We start from the raw sequence: 9,045 nt of genomic DNA on the forward strand, positions 1-9,045 counted from the left end.
TCGGAAAAAATCCTAGGATTTTGTTGTTGGAATGTCCGAACAAAGTCCGACCGTGTGTACGCCCTATTAGTCCATTGCCCTGCACAGTGCACAGCCACACTCATGGAACGATACATTTTTAAGATGTTAAAAAATGTTAGTCATATTATCAGTTATTTAACCGCTTGCCGCCTGCCGGCTGTCATATGACGGCCAGGCAGCGCGGCACTCGTTCTGGGAGGGCGTCACCCCACCAGGGGGCGCGCGCCCGCCGTGTCACGTGGGACTCGATGCGCGTGCCCGGCAGTCGCGATGTCCGCCAGGCACCCGCAAATGCCCGGTAACACAGCAGGACCGTGGATCTGTGTGTAAACACACAGATCCACGTCCTGTCAGAGGAGAGGAGACCGATAGTGTGCTCTCAGTACAGAGGAACGATCGGTCACGTCCCCATGTGAATCCCCTCCCCCTACAGTTAGAATCACTCCCTAGGAACATAATTAACCCCTCGATCACCCCCTAGGGTTAACCCCTTCCTTGCCAGTCACATTTATACAGTAATTAACCACTTGCTAACTGGGCACTTAAACCCCCCTCCTGTCCAGAACAATTTTCAGCAATTGCGCGGTCATACAACACTGTACCCAAATGAAATTTTTATCATTTTTTTTCCCACGAATAGAGCTTTCTTTTGATGGTATTTGATCACCTCTGCGGTTTTTAGTTTTTGTTAAAGAAATTGAAAAAGAAAAAAAATTATATTTTTTTATATTTTGTTATAAAATTTTGAAAACAGGTAATTTTTCTCCTTCATTGATGTACGCTGATGAGGCGGCACTGATGGGTGGCAGTGATGGGCACTGATGGGTGGTGGTGATGAGCACTGATGGGTGGCAGTGATGGGCACTGATTGGGCACTGATTGATGGCAGCACTGCTAGGTGGCACTGATTGGCACCACTGGTGGGCATTGATAGGTGGCACTTGTGGGCATTGATAGGTGGCACTTGTGGGCACTGTGGGCACTGGCAGGTGGCAATGACAGATGGCACTTGTTGGCACAAATGAGGCATATGTGCCTCCTTCCTCTTCGGGACCGATGTCCCTTTGACATAAGCCGGTGATCGGCTTTTTTTTTCCTCCTCACGCTGTCAGCATGAGGAGTAAATGAAACCGATCACCGAGGTTTTGTTTACATCATGTGATCAGCTGTCATTGGCTGACAGCTGATCACATGGTAAGGGGCCGGGACCGGCCTCATACTCGGATCCGTGATCATCCGAGTCTCCGTGACTCGGTGATCACAGCGCGCACACCGTGCGCCCTGCAGGGTGCGCGCAGTGCGCGTGCACAGGGGAGGACGTCCCAGGACGGCCTCCCGGAAATTGAGGTCCTCGCTGTAGCCGTCATTCGGCTATGGCCCGGACCTCAAGTGGTTAATGCATTTTTATAGCACGGATTGCTGTACAAATGTGAATGGTCCCAAAAATGTGTCAAAAGTGTCCGCCGCAATATCGCAGTCACGATAAAAATTGCAGATCGCTGCCATTACTAGTAAAAAAAAAAAAAAATTATAAAAATGCTATAAATCTACCCTCTATTTTGTAGATGCTATAACTTTTGCGCAAACCAATCAATATACGCTTATTGTGATTTTTTTTAACCAAAAATATGTAGAAGAATACATAATGGCCTAAACTAAGGAAAAAAATTGTTAAAAAAAAAATTTGGATATTTTTTTAGCAAAAAGTACAAAATATTGTGTTTTTTTCAAACTTGTCGCTCTTCTTTTGTTTATAGTGCAAAAAATAAAAACCGCAGAGGTGATCAAATACCAGCAAAAGAAAGCTCTATTTGTGGGGAAAAAATGATAACAATTTCATATAGGTACAGTGTTGCATGACCGCACAATTGTCATTCAAAGTGTGACAGCGCTGAAAGCTGAAAAATGGCCTGGGCAGGAAGGGGGTGAGAATGCAAAGTATTGAGGTGGTTAAAGATAAAGCGTTCTATGATTAGATTCTGCAAACTATGGGGGCGGTGCCCCTGCTCCCTTTATGGACCGGCCCCCACTGCCTATATGCCAATCTGAGATTCCCCTGGGCATCAGCAGATGGGCCAATTCTGTGAACCATTCTCTGACAGACATTTTGGCATGATGTGGGTTGCATGTCTTTTTACTGTGTTTGTCAGTTGTTTTTTCACATGGCAAAATATGTGTTTGCTTCTGTGTTTGGTGTGCCGTGAACAATTAATGGCAACAAAAGTACCACTAGTTCATTTTAGATGCATAGATGTGACCATACACTATAAAATCTGATTGTAAAATCTCCTTTAGATTTACCAGAACTATAGAATAGGAGAACACACCTATCTATCCAATCACTCTGTATCCAATCAGGCAGGTCCTTGCACTACATAATTGATGGCAGATCTAAATCAATTGTATAGTATATGCTGAGCTTTACAGAACCCAGGACACACTTCTCCGGTTCTCATCTCTATCCACATAGGATGTTATCTGATCTCTCCTCTCCTGCACACTCCAAAATACCAAATGAATGACCTATGCAAGATTAAATAAAAAAAAAAAAAAAAAAATATTGATGTCTGTGTATTTAGTGAGAACAGTGATCACTGATTAATTGCACTGGAAAACCTGGAGGTGGGAAGTAGTGATCTGCCGGAAGGGGGGAAGGCAGCCACAGGTATGTGCTAATGAGGTCAGCTGATGAATTCCTTCCTGTGTCTTACTGGTTTCTCTGATGTCTACATACCAGCAAGTGATGAAGCTTTATAGGAAATACGGCAATGGCTCAGGTAAGGCTTTTTTCTCAAAATTAAAGAAATCTTGTATTTCTTTTTGAAGCAGAGGTACATTAATGGTATATTGGTACATAGAGGAGAAATTAGAAAAAAAAGAAAAAAGAAGATGAACTTAGCCTTTAACCACTTGCCTACTGAGCACTTTTACCCCCTTCCTGCCCAGGCCAATTTTCAGCTTTCAGCCCTGTCACACTTTGAATGACAATTGAGCGGTCATGCAAAACGCTATTCAACTCTATTTTTTTTTACATAAATAGGGCTTTAGTTTGGTGGTATTTAATCACCGCTATTTTTTTTTTATTCTTGCTAAAAAAAAATAGAAAAAATAAATAAAAATGTCATAGTTTGTTAATTTTTCTGCTTAACTGATGTGCGCTGGTGGGGCTTCACTGATGGGCACTAGTAGGTGGCACAGATGGGCGCTGAGAGGTGGCACTGATAGGCAGCACTAATAGGTGGCGATGATGGGGACTGCTAGGTGGCACTGGTGGGCACTGATTAGCAGCACTGGTAGGCACTGATTGGCAGAACTGGTGAGCACTGATTAGCAGCACTGGTGGACACTGTTGGGACTGATGTCCCTGTAACAGACGCTGGTTATCAGCTTTCTTCTTCTCTCCTCACACTGTTAGCATGAGGAGAGAAAAGCCGATAACCAGCTTGTGTTTACATCCTGTGATCAGCTGTCATTGGCTGACAACTGATCACGTGGTAAAGGGCTGCTGTGATTGGCCCTTTACCCTGATCTGTGATCAGCCGAGTCCAAAAGATTTGATGATCAGAGAGCTCGCTGCACGGGGATGCGCAGGCAGCGTGATAAGGGGAGGACGCCCATGGACACCCTCAAGGTATTGGAAGCCCACTTTGTAGCCAACTTTCAGGTATAGTGCGGGCGGCAAGCGGTTAAAGTATAGCCAAGGCTTTTTTTTTTTTTTTTTTTAGTTTTGGTTAGAGTGGAGAAGGATTATAATCCCTATCAGGGAAAATCCCCAATTTTGGGTTAACTTTAAAACAGAAATAGAGGTGAAACCATCCATTGGGGACACTAGGTCTGGTAACAACCAGGGATTCCCTCTCACTTTCTGTTTTGGGACACAGAGTGCAGAAAAAAAACTTGACAGGGCTTACTCTATTCAAAAAAAAAAGTTTTGCCTTTAGTCCTACATTATACACAAGCAACCCCTTACAAAAACTGTATCATTCTGCCCAAACTGTCTACTAAAATTGGCCAAACCTAGACAAAACACACCCATTTTTTTTAAAGCTCTGCCCTCCTGATGTTCAAAATTTGTGCTAAGATTTTTAGCTGTACAATGAAAGGAAAAAAGTAGCATCTTGGGTGCCATAGAGTTAATCCACCGATAAGTTCAAAACAGGAAACAAGTGAACATTTAGAATCCCTTAGTGCAGGATTTGAAAGGCAGACAGCTGCAGTGCAAAAAAGGCACGGCTATATGTTTATGTGAATATCTATATATTTATGTCATTTACAAATAGTTTTGTACAGAATATTTCCTTACTGACATTTTAAAACCAATATTGTCTTCAAAAGGGAGCATGGTTATTTATTTGTTTATTTATTTTTGATTGAAACGTAAGGTTTCCTGTGCTGAGATTGCATACTGTATATAGAAAAGTTATTAATTTTAATATTCTTGTATACTTTTTTCCAGAAAACATCAACTTTCCTGAATGCAATGACACAGTTTCTATCTTTGGTCCTGTTTTTAAGCCTTCTACCAGGTAATTGCACGATTCTTCTATAACTTGTTTGATGTTGAAATTTTAAAATTTTTTTTTGTTATTATAAAAATTTCACTGGCACTGAAAAAAAGAGTGTGCATATTGCAAAACATTTTCAAATCATTGTGCTCATTGAAGAATGTCTATCAACTTAAAGTTTGTTATTACCAGTTTGCTGCCAGTATTTCTATATAATAATAGCATTTGCAGGATTTCTAAATAATAATAACAGAAGTAAGGGGTATACACTAGTTATATCTTGTTTTTATTGATATTACAGAAAAAAAAATAAGGAAAATGCCCTATTTTATCCTAAAATAATAATAACACAACGTAACAGTAGTAGATCATCATTTTTCAATATATTATTAATATTTTTTTAATTTATATTATTGCATTATATATTTTTTATTATTTTCAATTCTATTTGTGCAATTGCTTAGGGGCCCATTTACATTTGTGTCGTGCGTTAAAGTATGCATTGTAGGTGTCTTGAGGTGCACCAATGCACATAACGTGCATTGTGGCGCAATGCATTAATTAATGAACAGTGTGAATCCAGCCTAAATAATGACTTTGCTCAGTAAGAGAAATACCCCACTCAAATATATATATATATATATATATATATATATATATATATATATATATATATATATATATATATATATATATATATATATATATATATATATATATATATTATCATTATGAATAAGAATATAAGTAAAAAATAATAATATACATGTTAGAGCAAAATTGCTGTCATCATTTTTTGATGTTGCATATATTAGTTATTATTTTTACAAATGTTTGTCATGGTTGATCAGTAAGGTAGTAGCATTAAAATAAAAACACTATGAACTATTATTACTATTATTCTTCCTACAATTATTATTTTATCATTATTATATTGCAACAAAAATGTATAAGAACAACAACACTACCAATAACAACAAATAATAATATTAATAATAATAATAATAATATTAATAGGATTAGGAATAACATTCATCGAAGAAGAAGAAAAATTGATCTTTGAAAAAGCTGATGAGCTTACAGCAAACATAATTGAATTGTGAAAGTTTTAGTTATGGTTACATTTGTTTTATCTACATCTTTGTAATAGTGTCTGATGTTTGTAACAAACATGTATAATAACAACACCACCAGTAACAACAAATAATAATAATAGAAATAACAACAAAAGAAATTATGATAATGATAATTATAATAATAATAATAATAATATTGATAACAGTAATAATTTAATGTAATTCCATGTTGTATCTTACAGGTTACAATTTGGTAGAAGTGAAACAAACTGAAGGACTTCTTGTTCAGTCAGGAAAACCGGTAGTGCTGAACTGCTATCAGAATGACAATAGTTACTACAACATGTACTGGTACCAACACAAACCGGGGCAGGGGCTAAAACTGATGATTTTCTCTCTAAATGCTGGAGCTGAAGAAATGGAGGCGGATTTTAAGGACAGATGGTATGTTAAGAGACCTACAGTTTTCAACTCCTCTCTTCACTTAAAAGAATCAAGAAAGAACGATTCTGCCACATATTTTTGTGCATCCAGTATGCACAGTTCGAAATAGCAGAGGGAGACCCGGTAATAAACTTTGTGGCTGTTCTTTTTTAATACAGAAGGGGGCGATGGTCTTCACCTCTTTCTAATTTATAAGTAGCACAAAATTTACCCCTTGTCTTCCATGCAACACTTGAATTTGGTCAGGCTTATTTAGTTGGGCAGCCATGAAGCAATCGTTCAGTGCCGGGGCAGTAGCTCATCCTAACAAATCACACTTATATATAATATATATATATATATTTTGTCAGTTTATCTTAATTATTTCTTTTCACAACATAGCTCTGTTTTGTCTAAAGGAATTTTTAGGTTGCTAGAGGCTCAGGTCAAAAAAGAAATAAGTCTACATAGTTCAACTAATAGAAAAAAAGAAATAAATAGAAAACCACAATATACACAAGCCTATGCCTACAGCAACATTTGCTCCAGTGGGGGGAAATTCTTTCCTGATCCCCCAAGAAGCAATTGGATATTCCCTTGGATCAATAACCTCTGATGTTACTACTAGGGATGAGCCGAACACCCCCCGGTTCGGTTCGCACCAGAACCCGCGAACGGACCGAAAGTTCGCACGAACGTTAGAACCCCATTGACGTCTATGGGACTCGAACGTTCGAAATCAAAAGTGCTCATTTTAAAGGCTAATTTGCATGGTATTGTCCTAAAAAGGGTTTGGGGACCCGGGTCCTACCCCAGGGGACATGTATCAATGCAAAAAAAACTTTTAAAAACGGCCGTTTTTTCGGGAGCAGTGATTTTAATGATGCTTAAAGTAAAAAAAAAAAAGTGAAATATTCCTTTAAATATCGTACCTGGGGGGTGTCTATAGTATGCCTGTAAAGTGACGCATGTTTCCCATGTTTAGAACAGTCCCTGCACCAAATGTCATTTTTAAAGGAAAAAATCTCATTTAAAACTGCTTGCGGGTTTAATGTCATGTCGGGTCATGGCAATATGGATGAAAATCAGTGAGACAAACGGCATGGGTACCCCCCAGTCCATTACCAGGCCCTTTGGGTCTTGTATGGATATTAAGGGGAACCCCGCACCCAAATTAAAATAAGGAAAGGTGTGGGGCCACCAGGCCCTATATACTCTGAACAGCAGTATACAGGCGGTGCAAACAAGACAGGGACTGTAGGTTTGTTGTTAAGTAGAATCTGTTTGTAATTTTGAACATTTTTAACGTGTTTAGCTCCAGCCAAAAAATCTTTTCTAAGCTTTTTGGAAAACATAGGGAAGGGTTATCACCCCTGTGACATTTGTTTTGCTGTCTTTCCTCCTCTTCAGAAGATTTCACCTCACTTTTTTGTCCCAATGAAAAATGTTTTTTGAAAATTTGGGTTTTTTTGTGGAACAAGGATTGGAAAGCATCAGTGGAAAGGAGAAATTGTTTTCCCATATTAACTCTTACAGGAGAGAATTTCCCTTCCTAGGGGTAGATTTCATCTCACTTCCTGTTGTCTCCTTCCGTTTGCAAGTAGGAGTCGTTTGTAAGTTAGATGTTTGAAAGTAGGGTCCTGCCCTATATACTCAGCAGAAATTTGGGCCTTAGGTGTTGCTGTGGCCACAACACTGTAAGCCCTCACAGGGCCCTGCTGTGAAATATTAGATCAAGAATTGTAATTACATGCCCCTGTTGAACAGGAGCTGAAAAATTAGGCCTTAGGCACTGGTGCTGGTGCCACAACACTGCAACCCCTCACAGACACTCTAGTTGGAACGCAGGAACGAGCCCTGCTGCAAATTATTGCTTCAAAAATTGTAATTACACGCCCCTGTTAGACAGGGGCAGAAAAATTGGGCCTTAGGCACTGGTGCTGGTGCCACAACACTGCAACCCCTCACAGACACTCTAGTTGGAACGCAGGAACGAGCCCTGCTGCAAAGTATTGCATCAAAAATTGTAATTACACGCCCCTGTTAGACAGGGGCAGAAAAATTGGGCCTTAGGCACTGGTGCTGGTGCCACAACACTGCAACCCCTCACAGACACTCTAATTGGAACGCAGGAACGAGCCCTGCTGCAAAGTATTGCATCAAAAATTGTAATTACACGCCCCTGTTAGACAGGGGCAGAAAAATTGGGCCTTAGGCACTGGTGCTGGTGCCACAACACTGCAACCCCTCACAGACACTCTAGTTGGAACGCAGGAACGAGCCCTGCTGCAAAGTATTGCATCAAAAATTGTAATTACACGCCCCTGTTAGACAGGGGCAGAAAAATTGGGCCTTAGGCACTGGTGCTGGTGCCACAACACTGCAACCCCTCACAGACACTCTAGTTGGAACGCAGGAACGAGCCCTGCTGCAAAGTATTGCATCAAAAATTGTAATTACACGCCCCTGTTAGACAGGGGCAGAAAAATTGGGCCCTAGGCACTGGTGCTGGTGCCACAACACTGCAACCCCTCACAGACACTCTAGTTGGAATGCAGGAACGAGCCCTGCTGCAAAGTATTACATCAAAAATTGTAATTACACGCCCCTGTTAAACAGGGGCTGAAAAATTGTGCCTTAGGCACTGGTGGTGGCGCCCAGAACCAAAAATGTTCTTACAAGCTATCAGCGTGATGATTGAGGAGGAAGAGGATAATTACTCAGGGATAGTCACTCAGCATCAGCATAGGCAGTCTTTGAAGGGATCTGAGATTTCAAAAAAAATTATTCGGTTACATCAGCATCAGGTGCTTGGTAGCTGGTGGTGATCCAAGACTCATTCATTTTTATGAAGGTCAGCCGATCGACCGAGTCGGTGGACAGACGCACCCTGTGATCGGTTACCACGCCTCCAGCAGCACTGAATGTGCGTTCCGAAAGAACGCTGGATGCAGGACAGGCCAGTAGCTCAATTGCATACTGTGCAAGCTCTGGCCAGTGATCCATCCTCAAGACCCAGT

General features: G+C 40.4%; 1 long non-coding RNA gene across 1 annotated transcript; it reads left to right on the forward strand.

Annotated features, from left to right (window-relative positions):
* The first annotated feature begins 3,768 nt into the window (after positions 1 to 3,768).
* Positions 3,769 to 6,644, forward strand: LOC141105833 (uncharacterized). The gene is made up of 3 exons (XR_012235661.1): positions 3,769 to 4,248; positions 4,478 to 4,547; positions 5,845 to 6,644. It is a non-coding gene; the product is annotated as an uncharacterized lncRNA (long non-coding RNA).
* Positions 6,645 to 9,045: the final 2,401 nt, after the last annotated feature.

The sequence above is a fragment of the Aquarana catesbeiana genome, linkage group LG08, assembly GCF_042186555.1.
Source record: "Aquarana catesbeiana isolate 2022-GZ linkage group LG08, ASM4218655v1, whole genome shotgun sequence".
In the NCBI taxonomy this organism is placed as follows: Eukaryota; Metazoa; Chordata; class Amphibia; order Anura; family Ranidae; genus Aquarana; species Aquarana catesbeiana.